The 5,196-nt window shown below is 33.6% G+C and overlaps 1 long non-coding RNA gene across 1 annotated transcript; it reads right to left on the bottom strand.

Annotated features, from left to right (window-relative positions):
- Positions 1-2,477: 2,477 nt before the first annotated feature.
- On the bottom strand, positions 2,478-4,776 carry LOC140148135 (uncharacterized). The gene is made up of 2 exons (XR_011858447.1): positions 2,987-4,776; positions 2,478-2,709 (listed from the first exon to the last, which is right to left on the bottom strand). It is a non-coding gene; the product is annotated as an uncharacterized lncRNA (long non-coding RNA).
- Positions 4,777-5,196: the final 420 nt, after the last annotated feature.

Genomic DNA, 5,196 nt, shown 5'->3' with positions numbered 1-5,196 from the left:
CGCCGCTTCACTTAAGGGCTCTGGTATCAGGCATGAAAACTAGTCTTGAAAAAAAAACCTGAAAACCATGTTATTTTACCATTTTCTGTGACTTTGGATCAAAATAGGCCGAAAACACTGAAAACAATAACAAAAAATGCTGAAATCAGCTAAAACGTTGAAAATGTTCATGCCTGTGGTATGAGCGTTGCATTTTTTGTGGGACATGAGCGCACATCAGAAATATTGAATTGCATTCTGAATACGAAGAATGTCCTTCTGACATCAAATCATCTTTTTGAAATTCGCGATATAATACAAATTTTATGACAAATTATTTTGATATATAGCAGTCCTCGAAGTAAACTTTATAAATCTAATGATATGTAGGCCTACTTAAAGTGTATGTAGCTGTGATGAAAACCCGACGATTAATTGAAAATTTTGTTCTTTCATATTGAAGATATACATTTTTCCTCAAAAGACCTAACTTTTTTTGGTGTTTTTGGAAAAAATCCATATCTTCAATACTAAAGGTCAAAATTTTCAATTGATCGTCGGCTTTTCATCCCAGCTACGAGCGTACATAGGCCTACACTTTAGGTATATATCATCAGATTTATAAAGTTTACTTCGAGGACTGTTAAATATCAAAATATCAATTTCTAATAATTTGCCATAAAATGTGTATTATATCGCGAATTTCAAAATATTATTTGATATCAGAATACATTCTTCGTATTCAGAATGCAATTCGATATGTCTGATGTGCTCTCATGTCCCACAAAAACATGCAACGCTCATACCACAGGCATGAACATGTTTCAGCGTTTTAGCTGATTTCAGCCTTTTACCTTTAGCCTCATACCGATCATTAAATACATTTGAAGGAAAAAAAGTTGTAAGAAAAAATACACAACCGTCGTTTCTCAGTAGATTTGTCTTCAACTATAAAGAAACATCCCAAAATATTGATTTTCATTGTCTAAATCAATACATTAATATTGAAAAATAACACCTTGATATTTTACCAATCATATATATATACTTGGAAAACTTGCTTGATTTATTGTTGTTAATGAGTTACGTTTTACAAAGGTGATGTGGTTTCAGCCCATTTTACAACATAACTCAAGATCCACAGGACCTACAAAAGTATATCTGTGCCATTTGAATCTTTCTACTCACTCGCTATGAACTGATCAATGCAATGTTTGCCAAAGTTCACTACCATTCGCAGGATGCTTGGAATGACCAAATCACAACAGTTGAAAATAGCTAAACTCAAAATAGAAAATTTAGCCTCATGCCCCTCGCAAAAAATGTGAGCGAAGTCCAGGAGCGAGAAATCCATAATATACAGGTGCCATATACAGTGGCGTAGCACTTTATCAGAGGGTGGGCAGGGGGGAGGCAACTAACTGCAACATTCAAGGGGGACAAACACCATAGAAGACAAATCCACTGAGAAACGAATCTTTGTTGTCATGGTCCCGTTTTTTCACATAATACATGCATATTATGGGCCCACTTCATTCACCATGTTAAAGTTCGATTTCCATTTAGACGTATGGTTTCCCTGCTGCTATCTACTGAAGATAGCAACGGCAGTTTCTTTATTCCCTTATAATATTTTTTTTATCAAGGAGGATGTGGTTATATCTTCGTTATATTCATTATTTGGACTACTGATTGTTAAGTTACAAACGTTACTGGTGTTAATATAGGCAATACCTAAAACGGGATTTAGAGAATAAAGGTATTGTTTTTAGTCGTTGTCGTGCATCTATCGTCTCATATAACACGGGCGACATCATTATTTTAAGTAAAACGCCAAAAATAATGATGTCGCCCGTGATATTAAGATCATCATTAGGAAGCCTGGCATTTTGAGTTGATTGATATATTCTTTTGATAATTTGAGAAAAATTTGATGCAAATTGTGGCAAAATTTCTTGAAATATAGTGAATCCGGCCACTTTTTGCGACAGAATAAGTTGATGATACATTATGCGCGCGAGCGCGAAAAATTTTGCCATTTTGAAGCTAAACTGATGAAATATTGTGCAAAAGTGGAAAAAATTGCACTTGGGGGGGGCTAAAATGGCCAAATATGAGGTTAATTTGGCCAGAAACCCACATACAGGCGTCAGCATTGGGGGGGTGGACCATCCCCTGGCAAAATATTGGGGGAATCTACCCCTATGCTAGTCATCAAAAAAAGAAAGACTGATAGGTCTATACGAAAGAAAAAAAAGAAAAAAAAAAGAAAACACGTTTATACTCCCATATTCCTCGTTATAGTACAGGCGGGCACTTTCAAAATGATAAAGAATTCAGTGTAATATCAGCTATAATATGGGAATTTGATGAAGTTGGTGTGTCTTACAATAATTAGCAACATGCAATAAATTATATCAAGGGTTTGCTTGCAAATATTCAATAGAAAAAACACATTTCTATGAGACAAATTAATCACTACAGCAGCCCGCATCATCCTCTGTTTTCATCTTAATTTGTTTATTATATCTTTGCATTTTATACATTATATGTTTATAAAACATAACATAAATGTTTAAAATTGCAAGTTTAGAAACATTACTCCACAGAAAGTTTACAAATTACTGTATAATGCATTCAAATCTTCAAAGCTTATGGAGGATAAATATAAACATGTTTATAATATCTTTTGCAAAGAAAGGAACATTCCAATTAAAGGTGCTTGACAGCCTCAGGCGGCGTAGGAAGCGCAACACGTGACGTACGAGGCTGGCGAAGATACAGGGCTGACAGCCCCATTCAAAATACACGGTTAGCAATTACAAATGGAAAATTAACATACTTGCAGTGTGGTACACGGTCGTACCCCGACGGTTTTAGAGTAAGATAATTTTGCTTTGACACCGCATAACAAATTTAGAATTGTTTATGAAGATTTCATGATTATGTGTTAATCCAATGGCGACCTCAAAATTGGCGATATCGCTTCCATCACCGCCTTGACAGCCTCATCCCAACTTTACCCCATCAAAATGCAGATTTTAGTATGAGTTGAAAGCTCATATTTTTCTCATTAACATGTTGAAATTAGGCGTTCCAAATCGGTATATTTATGAAGAAATCATCAAAAAACTGTTGCATTAACTGTGGTAGTTTGAGACTAATGCGACAGTTTTTTTGGTATCTTCGGAAATACACCAATATTGGAACTCCTGATTTAAATTATGTTAATGAGAAAAATAGGATCTCTCATTTCATATCAATTTATTACATGAATATCATTAATAAAACCACTGTAGACTATAATTATCATAATTATCACGCTGTAAATTCCATAAGGAATTGGTCCCATTTACAAGAAACATTTGCATGTTCTTTTTTGCATTAATGCTTGAAAGGGACGACATTTTATGTTATACATCAATTTTAAACAATTCCATTTTCCAAATATATCAGGTCACATTCCTTTAAGGTATTTTACAGCAACAGAAATGTTACACTAAAAAACCAAGTTACAATGCACTACAAGTCTGATCCTAGAGCTAATCCTGTGACGCCCTCAAATAGCCGATGTGATTATTGTTGGACTATCTTAGATCACATAGACTAATCCGATTTCTGGAGAAAAAAAGCGCAGTGATTTAAAGTGCGCTACGCACAGGCACAACGCCTAGACGTTGATCCACAAGCCTCGGCACAGGGGCCTGGATAAGCCATCAAGGTGCAATTTTTGGTTGAAGGTAGGGTATCTATGTCTTATAAAGTCAATTTGGGTATGCTGAATCCAAAAATCATGGATACCAAAAATAATCTATTTTGACCTTCTAATTTGAAAAAAAAAATTAAATGCAAAATTGTTCAAGATGTGCAAACAAATTTAATATTTTTGGCAACCATTTTGTTTTTACGCAAATTCGAGGGTTAAAACATTAAAATTATTCTTGGTATCCATGCTTTTTGGATTCAGCAATTGGCAATATAAGACATATATACTGCTTTTACCAAAATCCATCTCATCTAGTCTAATACAGGTCTCAGATTCCAGAAAAATACAGCACAATTTTTTTTTTGATTAAACAAATATGTGACGCGATCAAGCAAAATCAGTCGAACTCGGCAATATTGATTTTGAGATATAGCCAAATAAAGCGAATATTTCCTTTTGTTTCCTGTTGTTTTGGAAACACTTTAATTGCTAATATCTTTGGAACTGGTTGTCCAATTTCAATGGGGTTTTCTGCAAAAGCAGCTTTGTAAATGCTATTTAGTAGCCTATAAGAAACTGAAAATTTAATATTTCCGAGTTCCGACTGATTTTGCTTGATCGCATCACATATTATCCTGTTTTACCAAATGAAACGTAGCTAAAAAAACATTGTTCGTATGCTATGATAATCAAGCCCAAAGACTTGTACAAAGACTAATTTCAAGTTATGCATTCTAATTTATGGAAAACAAAACTTTTTCATAACCAATTCTCAAAAATAACTTAAAATATTAAAATTATGAGGTAACTCCTGCCCTATACTCAAGATTTTTAATGCTTAGACTACAATTGCAAGAAAACATGCAAGCCCACATTTTCCCTCAAATAATATTCAAATTTGACTTTTATTGCCAGTTAAAACTGTTTGAGGGATAAGGATTCAACTTTGTTTCCGTTGTCAAAACAAGATATTTTTCTAATTCTAATTTTCAAAAAAATTAGTGCTGTATTTTGCTAGAATCAGGAGTAGCACAGAGCTTGTGTTAAGCAGTATTCAGACTTTTTATTATACGTACAATATTGTATGCAACATATCTCGTTGTTTAATCTATTGCCATTCTATTTCCAGTAATGTTTAAGTTCTAACGAATGTTTGATGACGTAAAATCGATAATATATTTCTACTAGGTATTACATGTAACATATTATCGATTTTTCGTCATCAAACATTCGTTAGAACTTAAACATTACTGGAAATAGAATGGCAATAGATTAAATAACGTAGATATGTTGCATACAATATTGTACGTACAATACTCGGAGTCTGTGGAGCGCTTTAGTCCGATCCTTAAATTTTGTTGAGTAGTATTTTATATAATTTATAAACTCGCTAACCCAAAATCATAACATACTGAATAAATATGAAAATATTTAGGGTAACAGAATGGAAGAAAGTGCAAAAGCAAGATTACCTTTTTGATAACAACATGGTTCATATTACAGTGTGTCCC

The sequence above is a fragment of the Amphiura filiformis genome, chromosome 3, assembly GCF_039555335.1.
Source record: "Amphiura filiformis chromosome 3, Afil_fr2py, whole genome shotgun sequence".
Lineage (NCBI taxonomy): Eukaryota > Metazoa > Echinodermata > Ophiuroidea > Amphilepidida > Amphiuridae > Amphiura > Amphiura filiformis.
The sequence above is the reverse complement of the archived record's forward strand: the minus strand, read 5'-3'. Positions and strand labels throughout refer to the sequence as shown.